This window comes from Amblyomma americanum, chromosome 7, assembly GCF_052857255.1.
Source record: "Amblyomma americanum isolate KBUSLIRL-KWMA chromosome 7, ASM5285725v1, whole genome shotgun sequence".
NCBI lineage: Eukaryota > Metazoa > Arthropoda > Arachnida > Ixodida > Ixodidae > Amblyomma > Amblyomma americanum.
In genome coordinates, this window is record NC_135503.1 from 84696205 (window position 1) to 84719118 (window position 22914).

At 44.6% G+C, this 22914-nt stretch overlaps 1 protein-coding gene across 1 annotated transcript in view; it reads left to right on the forward strand.

Annotated features, from left to right (window-relative positions):
* Positions 1-22914, forward strand: part of LOC144097888 (uncharacterized) — a 107923-nt gene that overhangs the window by 67779 nt on the left and 17230 nt on the right. The window lies entirely within an intron of this gene.

Sequence of the window (22914 nt, forward strand, 5' to 3'; positions counted from 1 at the left end):
GCAGAAATATCTTTAAAATGGCGAATGGTAAAAGCTTTAAAGAAGGTCAGGTAACCTCAGCGGCCATCCTTTGCAGGGAAAAGATGTCGAGGCCCTTAATCAATGAAATAGACACCTTAGCCTTCTGCTCAGGAGTGAGAAAGTGGCTGAGGTATATCAAAGAAAGGTGAGGCGTTCACAGTTCATTAAGACAGTCAGCCCCTTGTAAAAAGTTAAAAACATCAGAAATGTCAACAATTGCATTATCAATAAAGACAAGTGCTGGGTGAAATTGAATACATTGATTATAAACTTGACTAAAATACTTTTTTCTTAGTTTTTTCTAGTTTTGAACATGCGATTATTATATGGTTTAGTGTCAGCTCGTCTCCGCATCTTTCACAAACAAGTTTGTCTTCTTTTGTAAGTAAGAATTTGTAAGTCAGGTGTGCGTGTCCTATGCGAAGACGACATAAGATTACTTCAGTGAAACGTTCCTGTTGTGTGCATGACTTCCATTCCCCCAAGGTGGGCTTTATGAAGTGTAATTTAATTGTTGTTGAGTTCATTATCCCACTGTTTCTGCCATTTCTTCTTTAATTTGTTATGTATCAACTTCATGCCGTCTGTAAATGGTATGCCATCGTTTTTGATTTCAGCACTTTTAGCTCGTACCGCTGCTGCGTCTGCTCTCTCGTTACCCTCTATGCCGACGTGGCTTGGAACGCAGCAGAACATTATCGTATGTCCTTGTGTTGTGAAATTTTCTATGTTGTGTATGATGCTGCCTAATAAGGGTTCAATTGCATTTCTTGACTGCAGCGCTGTGAGTAGGCTCAAGGAATCGGTGTATATTATACTGTTTTCGATGTTCTCACGTATTATTTTGTCTACAGCCATACAGACTGCATAGGATTTGGCAGTAAAAATTGACACATAACATGGTAATCTTGCCAGTTTTTCCCATTTCCCCTGCACTACGGCACTTCCAACATGCATCGCTGTTTTGGAGTCATCTGTATAAAAATCCATGTAACTTGAATATTTCTCTTTCAAAGCCAAGTATTCTTGTAGTAGGTGTTTTTTACGAAACTCTGTAAGCGTGCAGTCACATGTAGCGGGAAGGCAGTACCATGGCGGCAATGAATCGTGTCTCGGGGCAATTTTAGGTAGACCTTCTAATATTCCCAGTTCATGACATATATCTTCAAAGTAATAACAAATGTCTGATTGATTGCGGTTTATCATTGAACATTCTTCTAGATGTGCACTTGGTAACTATGGGGTAACAAAGGTGTTTTGGTAAAGATCTTAATTTCAGTACATATGCGCAGGTATGCACTGCTCTTCTGTTTGCAAGAGATTGTTCATTTGTTTCTACATACAGACTGTTTATTTGGGATGTTCTGTATGCACAAGGATAAACGGAGACCCAGGTTTTGTATAGGATCCAGTTTTTTGAGATATGATGGTCTTGCAAACCCATACACAATGCATCAATAGACTAAAGTGGACCGTACTACAGAGCGGTACATCTGTAAAAGGCATAACCTATCGGACCCCCAGTGTTTCCGTGTGAGTATCTTCAGTATATTTAGCGATCGGGAAGCTTTCTTTTTGAGGGTGTTTATGTGAGGTAGGAATGTGAGCTTTCTGTCAAAAGTTATGCCTAGGAATTTATGCTCTTATTTTACTTGTAGAACAGTTTTATTCAAGTGCAGGGTGGGATCAATCTGTACGCCTCTTTTCAGTGAGAAAAGGACTGCAACAGTTTTTTTCTGGAGAGAACTTAAATCCATTTTGGTCTGCCCAAGTCGCTAGTTTTTTCAGTGTAAGCTGCATCTGTCTTTCGCATGCTGATAAACAGGAAGATGTGCATGAAATTTTAACATCGTCAACATATACGGAATACATGATGGACTTTGCAATTATTTGTCATATTGAATTCATTTTTACAATAAAGAGTGTGGTACTTAGAATACAGCCCTGCGGTACGCCATTTTCTAGGATTAATGTTTTTGAAAGCGTGCAACCTGGACATACATGAAAGGAACGGTCAGAGAGGAAGTCCTTTAGACAGTTTAGCATCCTGCCAGGGATACCTAGATCTGCGAGGTCACGAAGAATCCCAAACTTCCAGGTGGTATCATAAGCACTTTCCAAGATAAAAAATATTGTCAGACAATGCTGTTTGGTATGAATGCTTCACAAACTGTGTTTTCAAAACGGACGAGATGATCGTTTGTACAGCATGATTTTTTAAATCCACATTGGTGGATATCAAGAATTTTTCGCGATTCTGGGATGAACGTTAACCTAATATTTAGCACACTTTCAAAACATTTAGCAAGACAACTCGTAAGTGCTATTGGCCTGCAACTACCGGCCGAAGTTGGTGGTTTTCCTGATTTTAGGAATAGCACCACCACGACGTTTTTCCACGCCTCTGGCATTTTTCCAGACTGCCATATTTTATTCAAGAATTTCAGAAGAGCTTCTACAGCATCTTCAGAGAGGTGTGCAAGCATTTCATAATGGATTTCATCTGTGCCTGGTGCTGTCTGTGCCGGCCGAAAATACTGTACGGATTTCTTGTAGTGTAATTAATTTATTTTAATGTTCATTTGCGCTGCCACTGGTCGGCAGTCGTTGTTTTTCAGTTGTGTTCTTGTATTTTAAAAATGATTGTCTGCAGTGTGAGGAGCTCGAAACTGTGGCGAAGTGTTCCCCTTGTTTGTCGGCCTGTTCGCTAATGCTTGTTTGTCTATCCGGAGATGTTAGGAAAAGAATTGTGAAAGGAGAAACGCTGCCATTAAGTTTGCGGACTTGTTCCCACATTTGTTTTGATGTAACTGAACTATTTGTTTACGACAGCTAGTTTTGCCATGAAGGTTTTTCAGCGTTGCGCCGGATATGTCGTGCTTTTGCTCTCGCCTTTTTAAAATTTTTGAGGTTGTCGGGCGTGGGGTATCTTCGGAAAGTTCCCCAGGCTTTGTTTAGTTTCTTTTTTGCTTCTCTGCAATCTTGGCTATACTAAACCTTGTGGTTTCGGTGCAGTACTCCCGACGACTGCGGAATAGATAGACGTGCAGCCGCAATTATACATGTTGTAAACGTTTCATATATTTCGTCAATGCTAAGATCATCTGAAAATATTTTCTCCAGGCAGGCTTTTCCTTGAAATTGTGGCCAGTCCGTTAAGTGCAGTTTCCAACGGCGTGGTTTAGTTGGAATGATTGTTGGTGGCGATGAAAAGTTAATTATCACTGGAAAGTGATCACTTCCGTATGGGTTATCAAGAACATTAAACTTTAAGTCTGTAAAAACGGATAGAGAGCTAAAAGACAAGTCTATGCAACTCATCTTACCTGAAGTTGAAGAACAATATGTGGGTTTGCCTGTAGTGAGCAAGAAGACGTTGTTGCACAGACTAAAATCTTCTAAAACCGGACGTTTAGTGTCTGTCTCTTCACTCCCCCAAAATGAGGAGTGCGCATTAAAATCTCCGACTACCAGATATGGCTCCGGTAACTGATTAAAAAGTTCTTCTAGGTCATGGAGTGTTACTGTGAAGTGTGTTTGAAGATACACTGTGCATCCGGTAATTGTTTTAAAGCTAATGACAGTGACTGTAACCGCTTCATGATTCGTCTGGAACATGTTTTCATGCGTTGCAACACCGCTCTGGACTACAACAGCAACGCCTCCAGAGAGCCTATTCTCCTGCTCACGGTCATGGCGATAGACTTTATACTTTTTAAAAATATTTTTGCGTAAAGGCCCCAAATTCGTCTCCTGAAGGCACAGTGCCACGGAAGACAGAGATTGTAAGGAATATGTTGCATCACCATAGTTATTTAAAATTCCGCGGCAGTTCCAGTGGATAAGAAATGCCATTTTAAATTTATTGGTTAAATGGTTTAATGGTTAAATTTTATAGTTTTAAATTTAAATGAGGGCATTTTTGAGGGCCTGTTATCATGATTTTATCTTTTTTCGAACAAGGGAGTCCCGCCGCCGTTGCGGCCGAGGCGAGCTCTGAGTTGCATCCATCGCCTCAGTGGAAGCGCTGGAGTTCCGCGGGGAAACCACGGGCAGGGGGGTAGTGGACTTCTCCCGAACGGGGGAAGCCTTGCGGGCTGCCGACTTGGTGGTCGGCGGGCCCGTTTGCGTGGGTGGCATAGCAGCTTTCGCTGTATCTGCCAGGGACGCGGATGGCCCTGCCTCAACCTCACTTAGTGTGAGCTGGGCAGGTTCCGAAGGCAGCCCTGATGCGCCGCGCCCGCGCACCACATCGTCGAAGTTTGTGTGAGGTGTGATGGAGAAAGTGCCATGTGACATTGCATAACGCCTTCTTGCCTCTTTAAATGTGATATTGTCTTCTGTCTTTATTGTAATTATTTCCTTTTCTTTCTTCCAGGCAGGACCAGACCTTGAATAAGCAGCGTGATCGCCTTCGCAGTTTGCACAGCGTGGCGCGGCATTGCAGTCGTCTGATTGATGGTCATTAAGAGGCACATTTATCACAGGTGTTACGGCCGCGGCAGCTTTGTGAGCCGTGACCGAACTTCTGGCATTTGAAACAGCGTCTAGGGTTGGGTATATAGGGGCGAAGAGATTTTAGCATAGCCTACCACGATTGACTCGGGTAGGGTGCAAGAGGGAAACGTCAGGACCAGGTGTTTTGTTGGAATCTCTTTGTTGTCTTTGCGGATTGTAATTCTATGGCCGTTGGTTACATTTTCAGGAGAACGTCCTTCAAGCATCTCTTCCTCTGTTAGGTGCAGAAAGTCATTGTCCGAGATGATATCACGTACGGTGTTCAGTGATCTGTGCGGTGTGACAGAGACAAGAATAACACCAAAAGTTTCAATGTTTGCAAGCTTTTATATTTGAGTAATGTCAAGCAGTTCGAGCAGGAGGTCACCACAAACCAACTTTGTGACTTTGTACTGAGGGCCCAAGAAATCTGTAAGATATCTTGAAACAAGGAACGGGGATATTTTCCTGACTGGCTTTTCTGTTTATTTACTGTTGACGATGTGGTACTTCGGAAAAGTTGTCTTCTTTTTGTTTAAAAACTGGGATGTGACATCGGTCCGCCCCCTTTTCAGAGGGCGATCATTAGTAAGCAGGGAGGAAGCCATAAAAATTTTGTTCTTCGGCCGTGGTGCCAGCCACCCACCATAGAGCCCAACAAGGGGACTGGACAGGAAATTTAAAACAAGCCCTGCCCACGCCAGCTGTACCTGTACACCACTTCTGTAACCAAATATGACGCAACTCAGGGTGGATGGCCACACAAGGTTAACCCTCGCCGCCTATGAAAAGTGAAAAAAACTGAGAAGGGGGGAGGAGACAGGAAAGTTCTAAGAAAGATGATAGGAAAGTGAAGGACGGAGGGGAGGACAAGAAAAGGCGACTGCCGATTTCCCCCGGTCGGGTCAGGCTGGGGGTGCCGTCTACAGGAAGCTGGTGCCAAAGTGGTGTGTTGCCTCCGCCTAGAGGCCTTAAAGGTCCAAACGCTCAGCATCGGCTCAACCACCAGGATCCCCTTTTCCCGGACACGGCGATGCCACACACGGCGAAACGCGGGTGCTCGGGTCCGTGGTGATGCCCTGTTCACCATCATCCCCCTGAGGGCGGATGTCCCTGCGGATGCTCGGGAACCCGTGGTGTGGCCACTCACCAACGCCTGCAAGCTGCAGGCGCCCCCACCCCCCCTTGCGTGGTGACTGGAATTTCGTCTATGCGGATGTGCGGATGTGCTCTCTATGCGGATGTGAACTAAGGAATATTTGCTTTCGCCTTTTTTTCATTTAAGACTGGTCAGTTTTAAGCTGTTTTATATTCTGCTGTCCTTTGTTGCTCCCTCATTTGGGGTGATTACCCTGCCTTCGTTGCCTAAATGACTCAGCTATAACTGATGAAATGAGTTCGTAACGTCCTCTCCCTCTAAGTATTTGCCCTCACTATTTTGAATCTGTTCCTGCTTTCTTTGATTCGTTTTATCCAGCCAGTTTATATGGTTCCAGAATTTTCTTGCCCCCCCCCCCCCCCCGCCCCCTTCAGGTGCATCGCGAGCTTCAGCCAGCCAGCAATCATAGGAATGCTTTATTTCAGCCTGGACGCAGACCTGCAATTGTTGTTTCTTTGTCGCTAATATTCCTATTTTTTAGCCTATTTCTTCTGCAGATTACTCCGCTCTCTTTGCTTCTCTGTGTCCTCTTTAAGCCAAATGTCGGTTTTCGATGGCTTCCCTAATATCCTTATTTCACGAGCTTCGTGGCTTCCACATTATTCTCCAGTGGTTTACTTCTTTTATTTTTGTACTGATGAATAGTTCTGATTATATTCCCAGTTTTCGTGTGGCATTTCTCTATTTGTTTCTCTAAGCAAGCTGCTGTGCTATTTGTTCGTTGTTTAATTTTTCGTTCTGATTTTGCCGCCTCTATATTTCTGTTTTGACGAGTGCTCCCAATTGTAGACTAATACGCTTATAATCACTTCTCAGGCTTTACATACCCTCTTTATCTATGTCCATTATTGCGAGCTTGCATAGATACCCTGAGACATTGCTATAGATCTTGCTATAGAGCTTGCTATAGATCCGCTGAGAAGTAGTCAATGATCGTCTGTCTGTTAGAGGATTCTTACGTGTTTTATTCCTTGAATTTATTTTCTCTATTTACAATAACTAGGTTGTACCACTCACTAAAGTCAGGAACTAACTTTCCGTTCCAATTTGTGCATCCATCCAGATCTCCGATGTGGCCATTCATGTCACCCAGCAGAATAATATCGGCATCTTCTCCAAACTACTTTATACCGTCATTGAGACACATAACTAGATCCTTGTTTTCTTGCCTGCATTTGACCCCTGCCCGTAAATAATTTGCTCCTAGCTATGTCCTTTTGGCGGCAGTTGTACCTGATACCCAGATATGTTCTTTAGAAGTTGATTTCATTCTTTGCCAATTTCTTCCTTGATGTGCCAACATACCTACTCCTCCTCCTTTCCTCTCCGTTGTTGTTCTGTTTCTCCCTTCCCAGACGTAGCCATCAATAAACGGTAGATGTGGATCTTCTAGATCCTTGCGATGTGTCTGGCATAGGGAGTACAAACTTACTTCTTCGTATTTTAACTCGTCTTCTATTTCAAACCATTTCGCGCTCTGTCTACCCCATTGTATGCTTATGTAAGTGATCATGGCGTTAAATTTCTTTTATGTAGTTTTCTTCCTGGACCACCTAGTACACATTTTGTTGGGGTCAGCTGCCATTGTTACACTTTCTACTTTGCTTCTACCTACCGGTACGCCCTGAGCCGCTGTAGACCCGCTAAAAAAGCTACTGCCCGGCCTGTCAGGCGCCAGCCGATCTCGGTTCCGTGCCTTCCATTAAAATGGATGCCATCACGTGTAAAGCCTCTGCCAAAGCCTGCTCTATTCACTTCACCGTTTATGTCTGCCACTTCAAAGCCTTTCTTCTGGCTTACCTTCCTTATCTCTCGATTAACAGCCACAACTTTCTGGGCAACTTCTCCGTTGCGTTCGTGCACCTCCGGCACTGTGCACGCCACGATCTGCACTTTCTGTGCTATCGTCCTGATATCGTCAAGTCCCTCCGCTAATCATTCCACTACTTATGCGGCGCCACCATTCAGGACATCATTTAGGCTCACTGCTACCACTACCAAACTGCGCCCTGCAACATTCTCTGAAAGTTGAATTTTTGTCTCTCTTAGTATCCCGTCCATTGTCTTCCCTAAGAGTACTCGACTGCTACCACCTGTCACTCCATTATAGCTCTTTTGCACGTCCTCATGTTTGAGTTACCAGCGATAAGCACTAGGTTACGGTCTCTCTCTCTCATAGGTTCGGGACTTTGCTGTCTCTTATCTGTGACTATGACCTCATTCCTTGTGATTAGCTTGTTCCCCTTCCCTCCTCGCCTCCAGACCTCCTAGCTGCCACCTGTGCGTAGCTGTTCCTGTCTGAACCTGCCTGACTTACTTTCTTATCGCTGTCCATGCCAGTGCAGACCCCATCCACATGGCAGGAGCTGAAATGTCCGCCAGTGTGGCTTCGGATGGTTGTGTCAGCCATTTTTGCTTCCAATTCACTAAGCCGTTCTCGAAGTTTGCGCTTCTCTGCCCCCTATACCTGTAACTTTCTTTCTAGAGCATCGATACGTAACGCTTGGTTGGTGTTGGCTCGGTCAGCCCTGTCCAGGCGTGCACTTATTGCGCAGCATTTTGACATAAGATCAGCCCCCTAATCCTCCTCTACCCATTCGAACCGTGTTTTCATGAAATATACCGACGCCTTACACTCATTGCATTAAACTTCCATTTGCTTGACCATCTTAGCAGCACTCGATTATTGCTACCAAAGAATGCTACAATACCTACAAGCTAAAAACAATCACTTGCAAACAGGTGGCAAATAAAATTCTGCCTACCGCACATGCCGATCACAGAGAAAATGAATAACTACCTATATAAAATAGTTAACTCACAAATGAGCGCTGCCAATTAAGGCTTCCTCTGTGGCCCAAAACTGCAAGCGTTTATTAAATTTCTGGAAATTAACTTTTTAACTGTTGCAGTTACACACCTTTTCGCAGTTATTGATTTGTATAGGTTATTAGTAATAGCCGTGAAAGTTGTTTACAATTTCTAAAACGCGATTACCGTTAACGCAGAGGCTGCAAAAAATTGGCTATTTTGACAAGGTATGGGCACTGGAGGGTTTGCTTTGAAGTTGAAGTTTTTTTCTCGCTCTTAGTGGTACAGGTATCACTGGGAAAGAGAGGACGCAGGGAAAAAGCTGCTGCAATGCAGCTTGAGAGGCACCTTACGCAAACATTGCTAAGGCGACATATTGCTTCAGTTGTTCACAAGACAGGTGCATGCTCTCTGCATGCTTTTTGAAAGCGCAGCTTTTTGGCAGTGTATCCACAATATATTGAGCCACAGCGCTGAAGGCAATCGCGTTTGATAAATTGTAAAGACTTTATTAGCATTACCAACCGTGGAATAATGGGGGGAAAGCCGCCCGGCACTCCGACTCCGCAGATGCAGCGTTTCCGCTCGCTAACCGCGGAAGGGTTCGTGCTCGAGGGAACAAAGGGAGGGATGGAAAGACGTGAACTCTCATATGCTATTTATTACACCTGAAAATAATACACAGAGTGGGCCAGCCAGCTGCAGAAGATTAACAAGGCATTCCTTGGAAATAGAAGGCTACGTAAGAAGGGCTTCCGAATAACCGCCTGGAGCAGGGGCGCAACTTCAGGGATATCGGCGGCGAACGTTTGTATGCGCCGACAATGGCGGCCTGGTTTTCCCGTGCGCGCCCATTCTTGGAACAAATCTATCCCCGAGTCTGCTGGGGAAGGTGCCGAGAGCGCGCGTTTGCTGCGCTCACTTCGCTGCCTGGAACCCAAGTCCAGCGGCAAGGCACGACGGATCCTCCGTGCGCCTGCCGTGGAAGCTGACGAGAGCGTGCGGCTGCAACCGCTCATGACGCGGGCCGGATTCCGAAGAGACTCTTTCCGGCTCTGCAGAGTTCCGCGTAACCTTCGAGATGGCGCTCCCTTCGCTGCTTGCGCTTCCCCAATGAAGAAGACTTCCATCCTCGCCCAGCCGGTGCTGTCGTGATGCAAGATGATGAAGGTGGTTGTCCGCGTTGAAACGGATGGTGGAAGAGGTTTTCCACACAACGACCGGCTTGAAATCCATAATTACCACCAAGTGCCTACCTGGAATACAATCGTAGTTTAGAAGTTAATTATCATAAATTAGCTGGCTAAGTAGTTAACATTATTAACCTTATTTGTTATATCCCTGAACGCAGGTATTATTTTGCCGTAAAAGCCACCTTCATACCTAAAAACATCCCCTTTTTAATGCTTCCGTCCACTTTCGAAGAAATGCTCCGTATATATATATATATATATATATATATATATATATATATATATATATATATATATATATATATATATATATATATATATATATATATATATATATATATATATATATATATATATATATATCGGTTTTGGCAGTCTTGATGCCACAGGTTGCTTAAGAGGGCTCTCGCACAGTTCCCACCCTCGCCGTTAGATGACGTTCCACGTCACGCTCGCGGTATTACAGGACGTGTTACGTCCACCGCTATGGTCGAGGGTGGCGCTGGTGAACACTCTCAAGGTTCGCGTACACCAAGTAAACATAAATACCCACGAGAGTAGCATATTTGGACAGCCGTCGCCGTAACTCAGTTGGTAAGAGCACCGGACGCGATATTCGGAGGTCGTGGGTTCGGATCCCACCGGCGGCATGGTTGTTTTTTCTGCTCCTTTATAGGTAATTTTCTTTAAGCGATTTATTAATCTAATTATTATTATTCCACTGATAAGGTGATATTCCACTGATATATATATATATATATATATATATATATATATATATATATATATATATATATATATATATATATATATATATATATATATATATATATATATATGCATAAAACTGTTTCCAGGAAGGCACTATGAGCTTCAAGTCATCTACTTTAAAGTAGATTGACTCACGATTGAAAACATAACAAAGGTTTACTCACGTTTCGACTGGGGACCAGTCTCTACGGCGAGACCTTTGCTGCTGTCTTGTCTGCGCAGGCTTGATGCTATTTATGATTCTACGGAGGTCTTGTGCTGACGCTTTTTTCACGGCATTATCAATGATTGACTTCAGGTAGCTCTGTCGGACCAATATTTGCGGAGCGTGCCAAAGTTCAAAGCGAAGTCCTCTTCACGGGAGCAGAGGAGTTTAAATCATAGAGCCTGGCTGAATGGTATTCCTTTTTTACAACGTTTTACATGGCTACTTTCAAAATGAAAGTAATAGTGCTTGTCTGTGGGCTTCCTAAACAGAGAGGTGGCAAGTTGTTTTTGTGAGATCTTAAGTTTGACGTCCGGAAATCTGATCGTATAGCTTGAGTAGGTGTGGGAAAAAGAGTGATGAATTTCAGTAGCTGTTCTTGACCATGACAACATATAATTCATAGCGAGGGCTGTAGCTGCTGCTTACGTCTTTGCTTATTTGCGCGATTATTTTTTTTGCTTTCAAACGCCGCCTTTATTGAAGAAACCGGCGGAAGAAGTTACCATCCATAATCCAACCAATTTTGTTTTTCGTTTTTGCCTTTTCGTTGTGTGAATCATCGAAACCAACAAAAATTACAGGATTCTTCGATGTGCCAGTGAATGAATCTACTCACAAGTTGTGTTAGTTGGACATGTGTTACCCGAGCTTATTTTCCACATGTATCGTTCCTAAACTACGAAAGGCTGCGCATTTTGTACGCATAATTTATTTATCGATTCATATTTTTGTCATTTTTAAGGTAACATTTTGAGCCAGCTTGAACCAATAGAGGCCAACTCACGTGGTCCCACTCATCTCATTTTTTTTTTCAATTTCAATATTTAATTTCCCAGGAGGTCGTCAGTAAAACATATATGTGAAACATCTGGTCCCTTAGCTTTATCATCAAGACTTGGTACCATGCAATAAGTGCTTGAATCTGTTTTGGCGAAATTGATCTCTAAGCTTTTTAACTCAAACGTTTCGGGCATTGAACCTTACGAGAGCACTTATCTCTTGCTTTTACTCTGGCATTGAGACCACATTTAACCCTCTCGCTATTCCATCGCCTTGTCTATTACAATCCCTACTGAACTGCCCATGACGAATACTCCGATAATTCCAATCCTCTTTCACACGTTTCTCCCCTCCTTCCCTTTTCTCTTTCAAGTCCCAATCTCCCTACCTCCTCTTCTGGTCTCGTCTTTTTCGTCTTTAAAGTACCAGGGAGCTGTCCCCATTCAGAGTACGGCCAGGGACACTTTATTTCTCATTGTTTTTATCATCCCACAATAAATTTTGTGCCCATTCCGAGAAGCGCTATTTACTTTGTGATTTTAGTTATTACCTTCGTCCAACCTTTGCCTTGCACCCGACTTCGATTTCCCTTCATCCACCTTTCAGCAAGAAACTTTCTTGAGACCACAAAAGCTCTGGAAAAGATAATAACCCTCTCCCCCCTCCTCGTCTCTCCTGTCATTCACCTTGGGACAGCGCAGCGCGTTAAGCGGCGTTTATACGAACCCGACAAGGCCAGGTTGAGTCCAGTTATCGCGTCTAAACCTTGTTACTGGGTTCATGTGAACGCGCGCCGTCTCGGGTCGGGAGTCGACGGGTCGGGTCCACTGAACTCCGCCGCAAGTGGTAGGTTGACTCAAATCGATCCTGCCCCGATGCGCTTGTAAACGCTATCGAGGCGAAAAGTCAGGTTAGCGGGAGGGGACAGTATAAATGTGAGCCTGTTATTCACTTGCGCCGTCATGCCTCTGAGACAGTGGCGGCGTGCCGCAATCTTGGAGGCCACCACTACTCGACGCTTGATTTCGCAGCAGTAGAAACCGGTCTGGACTCGCTAAAATTGAATTGATGCAAACACGCAGTAGTCGAAACGGGTTTACCTCTTTCAACCCGACCCCTGACTCGACCCGACGCTATCTGGTTCAGGTAAGCAGGACTCATGCCAAAACGCTGACTCGACTGATCTTATTAGTGGTGGGCGGGCACGGTGGCACCCAGCCAGACAACCAGCGCGACGAGAAAGCATGCACATTCGAGCTGGTACCGTTCGTTGTCTACGCAAATGAATAGCTACGCCTGCTACATTAAGAGAGCTTCGAGGCAGTTCAGAACCCTGCCCTGCAATATCTAATTTGTAAGTGCTGTAGTCCGGTTATCTTCAGATACGTTCTTAAGATACGTAAGAGACCGGAAGCGGGAAGAGGCGGTGAGGGAGCAAACGTGGGCTAATGACGTCCTAGTCGAAATCAAGAGGAGGTAATGGGCTCGGGCAGGGCATGTAACGCGAAGGCAAAAGAACCGCTCGTACTTAAAGCGACAGTGAGGAGAAATTGAAGTTGGCCTGTATATATATAATACCAGGTCTTCAACAGACAAACATCACTCTTTCTAAAAACAAAGCTATTGTAAGGTAGAAAAGAGCAAGAATGAAAATACAGGTATTGCCGTCACAGACAAATCTCGTAAGTACAAGCGTGGTGATAAAATAGGAGCAAAGATATCACAGATCTCTGAGGCTGACGAAGGTGCATGAAGGTTACGTGTTCGATCAATATAGAAGAATATAAATTTTGTTTTGAAACCACGAGTGCTCCTATTATCACATGAGGAAGACGGAAAAAAGACAACCTCATTGTTAGAAGTCAAAGAAAACCTGCAATTTGCGGCGTAACAGGCCAGCTGAGTTCCGATGTGTTTTTGTCCGCTTCGCGAATATGCATTCTGCGTGGCCGCATGGTTTCGTTACGCGCCTCGATTTAGAAGGGCGGAGCAGCAGAGGACATTTAAGTGGCTATGTGGTCCTAAGGCGAATTTCGTGCAACAGCAAGTATAATGACAAGGAAAAATGGGCTCTGTGTAGCCAATCTTCAACGCGCGTTCACTTTAGCAAACCAACCACTCGGGATGTTCGCTTCTTCAACGTACCAAGACGCTCGGCTGCATCACCAGGCCTATGAGGACTATTGTTACAGAATTGAAATATGCCCTCACCAGTCACTACACATCCGTTGTGACGGCGGCTCGGAGGTGACAGTGACGCTGCTGACTGCTCGAGGCTAGGACTTTCTTGCCAGACACGCCGCCTCATCCCTCAAAAGCATCGCACGCTGTGTGGAGTTGAGATCGCTGAATGCCGGCCGCAGTTTATTGCGAGAACTTCTTTGTCGGAATCGGCAACGGCATCCATCGTAACATTGACGCAACGTAAACGAAGCGACGCCGGCTGATAGAGGCCTCGAAGGTCCGGCCGGCATTAGTTTTCAATAGTGCCGGATCAGGCTTGCTGCTGCACGTTTGACATTTCGTAGTATGAGCTACACTGGCCGAGGTTGAGCAGTTTCGAGTGGCTCCTGGTAAGCCGTGCTGCGCATGCGCGAGGAGCAGTGACGTCACACGGAGCACAGCTGGCGCGCCGGAGCCGCCGCGCGCGCCGCGCCGGTCATAGTCGCGTCTTAGCCGCGGCAGACGCAGTGGCGCCGGCGCGTGCCCAGCGGTGCGCCTCCGTTGCGCAGTGGCCAAGTCTGACGCTGCGCCTGAGCCGCTGGATAGTGCCTCTCATTTTGTGCGCATGCGCAGAGGTATCAGTGGGGGTATACATATAGCGGGGCGTTTGCCAGTGTGGTATAAACATGGAGAAGGAGAGCGAAATTGCTGCTCAGCGGCTTAGCGTAGCTCACGCTACGTATATCCTGGCATAGCCGAACTAAGCCTCTGCTAATTTTTTCGAGAGCACTACGACAACACGGACAAAGAAGGAACAGACAGGGACGAGCGCTCGTCCCTGTTTGTTCCTTCTTTGTCAGACAGGGACGAGCGCTCGTCCCTGTTTGTTCCTTCTTTGTCCGTGTTCTCTTGGCGCTTTCGAATAATGGCAGTAATTTTAGTTTCGGTCGCTGCTAGGCTGGAGCGCTGCGCTCGGCGCCAGCAGTTACGGAGTCCTCGTTTCCGTTTCGGCCACTTTAGTCATCACAGGGTCCCTAGTTTGAAACGCTGCAGCGGGAAAAACTTTTTCAACCTGAATCCAAATCTCTTAAAAATAAATGCACCCTACGCTGCCGTACGAGCGTCAACAAAGTCACAAAATGCCAAACTCTCGGATTTTACTAACAAAAGATGTGTTAACGTTGTCCTCAGAGTCCCTTTGAAGGTAAAGGAGTGGATTTAAAGAGAAGGCAAGCGTAGCAGGGGGCTGCAGAAAGTTAGCTGGTCCGATCAGATTAAGAAGTTTGCGTGGACACGGTGGTCGCAGCTGGCGAATGGAGGGTTTATTGGAGAGACATAGCAGAGGCCTGTGCCCTGCAATGAGCGTAGGCAGGCTGATGATGATTATTGTGACGTTCTGAAATGACGTGCTTTTGGACGTAATTGTTTCTTTGACTTCTTTCGGCATTATTTTTTTTCCTTGGCAGGAAAAGGAAAGCAGACAAAGCACCAGACGACTTCTGTGTACCTACACTCATTGCAAAATGTCGGAGTTGATGTCTTGCGCACTGCAATGCTTTCGAAACTGTAGGAACTTTATTTTTCGTCTTTCGTGAAATGAATTTACCATATACTGACCACCTTCTCGGCCAGCGGGTTGGAATGTCATGTGATCTGACATCGGATGCTGTCGGGAAGACGTTTTTCATGTACCACTTATGCACGACAGGAACCAGAAGCGCTTGATCTTCTACTGCAGGCCAGTCAGTAAGGATTTGAAAAAAACTAGAGGGCGCTTAAGCTTCGGTTTTAAGAGTGGGACGTGACAGAATGTTGCAGCGCTTCCAACGAGTACACGGAACGCCATCGCCCGTTCGGTGCGAAGCCTTGCCCGTTGGACAAAACACTGAAGTCTCTAGAAGACCTCTCAAAACACAGACGCTGCCACACACTACCACTCGTGGCCGGCTGCAGTTCCATCACTCCTGTTCAGAAACGAACACTACTTCGACACAGAAAGGTCAGCTACGCGCCATCTGCCGGGCCAACGCCGTGCATGGTGAAGGGGGTTTAAGTAGGTCTCATACGATGGCGCCACAACTGCACACCTAGCACGGAGGAAATTTAGCGGAAACGCATCGTACTCGCTTAATTCCGACATCTGTAATTTACATGCTCATAACTACTCATGTACGCATCAATACAGATGTTGATGATACGGTACAGAGATCGAAGGTGCCACTGCATTGACTAGACGCACCTTTATTCATGTCCAAACGCCGTGTCCATACGGCTTCATCATCGACTTCCACCGTTCACGCCGCGACCGATGCCGCCAAAACACGATACCTGGCTCCGTGTGCTATAAAAAAACAAGCTTGGGTTGCTTAGGGATGGGCTAACTTTTTTTTTTTCATTTGTCACCATGTCGTCCTCTGTTCATTATCTTGTCACTGCTTTATAATATTTTCTGGTCGATCTGAAAAATTTTAGGACAGCACGGCGCTTTGAGGTACCTGCCTCATTTTCCAAGCGCTGTCGCCTTTTTACAAATATTCACGCTTGAAACCACGCGAATGTTTGAAAGAACGCGTTTATGTCAGTAAATTTGATTTTTTAATTGCTTTCACTCACACCTCAATGGAAAAGAGTGCGAAAACAGAAAGGCACTGGCCAGATTCTAACTCACGATCTCTTTTACGAAACAGGCGCTTTAAACAGCTAAGCCACAACGCCCACCGCAGTATCGAAGCTCTGAAGGCATATTGCGATGCATCTGATGCCGCTGCTGCACTTTTAAATCCTCATTTGCTTTCCGATCGCCACGCTACCGCTTTTCTAGAAGGGAAGAAAACTTCGGGGAAGCCGCACGTACGAACGGTGCCTCATAGGAAGCGTAAGGTAACGAAGTTGTGATATATGACCACGGTTGTAATTTTGTAGCGTAAGCTGCACTGTCCGAGGTTGAGCAGTTTCACGTGGCTCCTACAGAGGCGCGCTGCGCATGCGCGAGGAGCAGTGATGTCACCCGGCGCACAGCTGCCGCGCCGGAGCCGCCACCGCCGCGCGCGCCTCGCCGGTCTGCGCATCCTCTAAAAACCGCACCACGTGACCAACCGCGTGATGAACCACGTGACCAGCCACCGCGCCGCCAGCAGCTGCTCCGCACCACGTGACCGGCCACGTGGCAAACCCCCTGCACACTCACTGAATAAAACAAACCCTGTGTCGAGGCTGGGAATCGAGTCAGGGCCTTCGGCGTTTGAGGCGGAGACGCTACCACTCCGCCACGACGGCTAAAAGTTTAACCGTGAATAAAGGCGCATGTAGTGAATGCACGCCTTTCATATATTAACTCTGTCGAACGAGACGTCGCCGCGCTTACGCTACATATATCCTGGCCTAACAGGGCTAGGCCATCATCAATTTTTTTTTTCATTTCCTTTGACCTTGCCAGCAATTTCGTTGAGTTTTTCTCTCTATTTTTTACCTTATCCCACTCCAGCTGCATTTCATTATTTTCGGTTTCGGTGCATAGTGCGAGTAGCCTTTTGTTTGGAGCAGAGCCGAGCGCTGAAAATTCGCAAGTAAATGACCCCTCTTCCGACCACTATTTTAGCTGCAAGAAAATGGACACAAAATGGTTTAACGAAGTCTGCAGCGTCACGTACGCCTCACGTCTAACTTAGTGCGAAGAGATGAAAACTCATTCGGCCTAAAGCACGACTCAGGTGCGCAAGGAGGCAAGTGGCGAAGTTGGTTGTGCTTTGGGTGTTTATGTGTTCGTTCATTTTGAATGGGTGTTTACCCACTGATAACAAAAAAAAAACCTGAAGCTGGGAACTGTTAATTGCACCAATTCGCATCCATCCTTGTGCAGAAAGGAGGAAGTAGAAACACCTGGAGAGAGGTAGGGAAGAGAAGACGCCCTGAATTTCTTTGCCTGCAGGAAATGCGGAAAGCTGACATTATCTTGGAGGGAATGGTAGGAGCCACCAAAAGAGGACAGCAGCAAGCCTGTTTCTGGCAGGAGGGATAGAGCCGAGCCTGATCCGAAAAATGATTGCTTTGTTGCTTTTTTTAAAGTAGCTTTACATTAGCCTTTCTGTCATACTTGAAAGCCGGAGACTATTGCCAAGTCGCTATGCTGGCGGCACTGGTTCAGAGACATGTGCCATTTTGGCCTCCACAACATTTAATTACCCTTCTGTTACTAGGATAACTTGAAGAAAATCATTTCAATATTCATCATCCTTACCGTTCAAGTTCTAACAGTACTGCGAAACTCCCATATGCCGTATGAAGGAAGATTAATCTCGCTGTAAAACAGCAGAGGTGATAAGTGCTGTAGTCGCGACCTTTATGACATGCGTCATCCGTTGCGGCGGGGTGACGCCTGAATGATGTCGTCGCCCTTGGGTCCTAGGGATTGGCGATGGGCCTTTATTTTTACTGGCGAACGCAAAATGTACTAACAGTGCTTTGCAACTGCAGCCATTGGAATTCGAAAAAAAGTAGGAGTCGTGTCCGGCTCAGTACTTCCCGGCTTGAAGACTTCGATACTTATTTTCAGTGCTTGGTGCCCGTTACCCGTTGCGTCCTTCTAAACTATCGATGTCTAATATGATAGGATGGAATGTAAGATGCAGCATATTTACGATTCATTTAAAGGCAAATTTGGAACTCATGTAATTCTGGACACAAAACACTTTGTGCTGCCAGGCTTCTGAATAGTACTACTAAACTTCTTGAAGACATTTAAAAAAATTCGATTAAGCATTACATGAAGTGCTTCGACCATTTTTTCTTAGTTGCGCTGCAAAGAATACCGCTGAATTCGGCTATTAAATAGAAGATGCTCAGCTTAGCCGTCCGATACTCTTAGATAGCGGAAATTAACGGCCACACAGGGCTCACTTTTTCTTGGGTAAAATTTTAACAATAATGAGTTGCTCACTGTCAACAAAGCAGCAGCCGCAAAACAAAGCTCCTTGGGTTTGCAGCCTGATGGGACGGCTGTCTATGTTTCCACCAGAAGTAAAGAGCTAAGTTTGAAATCACAAGCGCTAATAAATAGTCAAATAAGCGTATGCACATCAACATTGACTCGGAAAAACTGACTACTCGTAAATCAAGAAACTGAGGCTTAATGAACGCATCAATAAAAACGCACCAAAGGAGGCGTGTGCAGTTGACGAGATCATTACTCCAAAATGAAAAATAAAATACTGTGTGTTCACCTATACAATTTACTTTACAAAGAATTTCTTGGAACCGTGAAAAAATTCCAGTAATAATACAATGTGGTATTAACTATTCCTGATTTCTAGGAATGAAATGCTATGGGTGCGTAGCTAGAAAAGTAAAAGCTGACAGAAAAACAGACAGGCTTATACGAAAAACGTTGCTCTCTTTTTAAACGAACAATTATTTGTATAAAAGTAATTAGGCGCTACTTCTTTAGGACTAGCATATAGACAGTCATGATAGGAGAAGGGGTGATGCAAGTGGCCGAGTAACCTGTTTGAATAAAAGAAAAAACGTTAGATCTTTGTAATAAACTGCCGAGAATTGTTAAAGCACAGTAAAAGGTTTGATACTAAGCACCTGATTACCACAGTTTGTACGGGAGCTACCAGCGTGCCAATGTTCAGTATTATGTGTATTGTCTCCTTTGTTTACGTCGGGAACGCGTTCAACGGCTGCATTTTCGCGACACTTTGTCCGCACATCCTTCCGTCCCTCCACACCATGAGAAAGTAACTATCACCAAGTGGGTAAGTATTGCTGCTGCATGCAGATAGAAAAAGAGTAGAAATAAAGTTATTCTAAACAAGATATCTAAATGCTACACGCGTAGCAGAAACCATATCAGCTGCAGTAATTGCTGCTGCAACAGATACCCCTATTACGTCCTCCCATTAATAATGGCGTGCAGGTCGCGGCACCTAAGGCACAGGGCAGTCGTCCATGCTATACTAACCTTCCCATTAGTGCGAGATTAAAAACGTTTTTGCTACAGACTGGTTGTAATTTCGCACGCTGAGAACGATAATAAGGAAAGCAACGATTTATATCAGACACCGTACGAACGATAAATTTCGTCCGCTTGTGAATTTACTATATCCTAATCTAAGCAACTTACGTTGGCAAATTAAGCAACGTAAGCTAGAAACATAAGCACCTTACATAAGCAAGCCTGTTTTGTTATGACAATATAAATGGTTTAAGAAGCCGCCGCAGCGGCTGAGTGGTTATGGCGCTCGGCCGCTGGCCCGAAAGACGCGGGCTCGATCCCAGCCGCGGCGGTTGAATTTCGATCGAGGCGAATTTCTAGAGGCCTGTGTACTGTGCGATGTCAGTGCAAGTTAAAGAACCCCAGGTTGTCGAAATTTCCGGAGCCCTTCACTACGGCGTCCCTCGTAGCCTGAGTTCTTTGGGACGTTAAAGCCCCATAAACTATAAACCATAAATGGTTTAAGCTCTAGCAGTATTGACGTCATCCTGTGACCAGAGTTAGCGGCTATCACCATAGCTGCCGCTTGTGCACCTTCCAAATTGCACCTTTGGTACAACAGGATGTCTTACTTCCACCCCTATATCTTGGTGCAACGCTGGTGTTAAGCTTGCAATTAATATAAGCAGCTTCAAAAGTGTATTGTCAGAGAGTGCCGCGCTGGTTGAGACGTTAGAGTACGTCACGCGACATGCGGAGGTCGGGAGTTTGAATCGTATTCGCAGCATGCCGTTGTACTTTTCCTCAATGTAAAATTTTGATATGAAAACAAATTACTATAAACTTCTCCTGTAATAAACGCTGTCATAAAACAAATAATACCCACAACATACTATTCACATTGTTGCTAGTATAGGCTCTTGGATACAATCGTACGCACATCTTAAAATACCCTCATCGTTTCCTTTAATATTTTAGAAAACTTATGCGAGTTCTGTAAGGCTAAATAAGAAACTTAGAGCCAAACTGTGACAAAAAAATTGAAGCAGAGGATGGCCATGGAAGCATCTCGCTGACATTTTCTTGTTGTTAATGCAGTAGTTGCTTTCAAAATATCCACAAAAGAATGTTAACAATACAGCTGTGCCCCTTCAGTACACACCAATTCGAAGAAAACCTGGGGCCAGTGAACGACGTAGAAATTACATTGCGGACAGCGAACACAGCTATGGCAAAATACATAGAAGGGGAAAATGTGAACGGACATAACACAGAGCACGTTACATTATAGAACAAACTAAGAGGAAATAATAGCTTCGCCGAACTCAAGAAGAAATATTCAGTGGTGGTACCGTGTAAAGCATATACGCAATTCCCGTGTCATGGGCGTATATAGCCCAGAAGCAGCGGCAGGAAAAATGGCTACGTAGGCAACATCCTCGTAATTAAAAGACCAACACAAGTTCTGGTTTATGCTAGCTGAGGCACGAGTTTGACACTGGTAAATAGGAATGAGTTCTGTACGCTACTTTCCTGCAGTCGACATTTCGATCTTAATGCTGCTTGAGATATAAAGACTGAGCAGCACATTTTTGGCACTTTGATTCCACGCCCTGATTACAGGCCGTAAAAATTGTGTGTCGAACTTGTCCTTCATTTGAGATTAAGAAGATTCCACATTGAAATACTGCGTAAAGGATAAACACAGCGGCCCGTAGTTCGGCTGAAACGTGTAAAGAGTGCATTGAAAAGTAATGGGAAAGGAAAAGAAGAATCCTTGCTAGAAACCAGTGAGCCGTGATGGCCTGTATGCCGCAAGTGGAGTTGCAGAGCTTTCCAGTTGCGGAAAATCAGTGCGGCTGTCACCGTTGCAGACTTCACTCTAATAGGATTCTGTCACGCTTCGGTCTCTCCTAGTGCTTCTTTCTACGTCATGCATCAAATTCCTCGCCTGCAGACGAAGTTTCAAAAGTGAGGAACCGGAGGCAAACATCATTTTGCGCTGGCCTATTTGTTCTGGGAAATGCCTTCCCTACTCTATCAAAAGAAAATGTTCATATCATCCTCCTGCCTTGCAATTGGAGTGGTAAATTCGGCCGTCAGTCAAAAAAATGATTGCTGTCATACCTTAAATGTCTTTTTCTCGCACACATGCTTTAGCAAGTGAACCTACATACGCCGGCGTGCGATGACCTACCGTCATACCGTCAAATATATCATTACACCACACAGGACCGCGGTATGGTTTTATGTCTTAACAGCAAGAAGTCCTCGCTGCGCGATGGCCTTACAGCAGTGCAGGTATATAATCCCGCCTGGAAACAACGACTGACGCCTCGTACGCTGCTCTGAAAAAGTGGAAGATGCGTTCCTTTTCACTTAAACTATTTGCAGTCACAAAACTTTCCCTCCTACTGCTTGCTGCGGGCGCTTCAAGAGGACCGAACAAGTTACAGAGGGATGTTCCTGACACGTTCAAAGTGAGATATACTGTTTGTCTCCTCTATGAACAACGTGATAACTTGAACCTTCACCCCATAGCCGCTCTTCTTGTAATCGACACCGTTGTATATAATTACATGCGTGTGCAAGTAAACACATTATGTTTAGTTGATGAGCTCAAAAAGTCAATTTTTACTGACGATCTTCAGGAAAACATTAACTTTGTTGATGTTACGCTTGTTCGATCATGAAAGGCGGAAACATAAACATCACCACTGGACACTGGCACATTTAGAGATCAATGCGCATAAGAAAAACCCAGATGGCCAAAATTACTCTTTCTTCATGCATGGCATGCATGAAGACTTTCGGCTCACTTGGTGAGAGCACCGGACGCGATATACGGAGGTCGTGGGTTCGTATCCTACCGGCGGCATGGTTGTTTTTTCTGCTGCTTTATAAGTAATTCTTTAAACCGATTGACTGGCACTACAAATTAAAAAAAAAAGTTAAAACATTCCCCTATGCACCTTGGTTTCAGTGACTGTTGGCGTCCTTAATATGTTTGTCAAACGAGCCCCTTATATATATATATATATATATATATATATATATATATATATATATATATATATATATATATATATATATATATATACGAAAAGTGATTTCTGGAATCTGATTTGGTTAATATATTATAAATTAACAAAAAATTGAAGAAACACAACAGGATTTAATTCACGACCTTTCGGCTGGAGGACCAGCCTTTTTCTATTGTCAATAAAAAGGATGGTGCTCCAGCCGAAACGTCGTGAATTAAATCATATTATGTTTCTTCAATTTTTGGTGATTTTATATATATATATATATATATATATATATATATATATATATATATATATATATATATATATATATATATATATATATATAT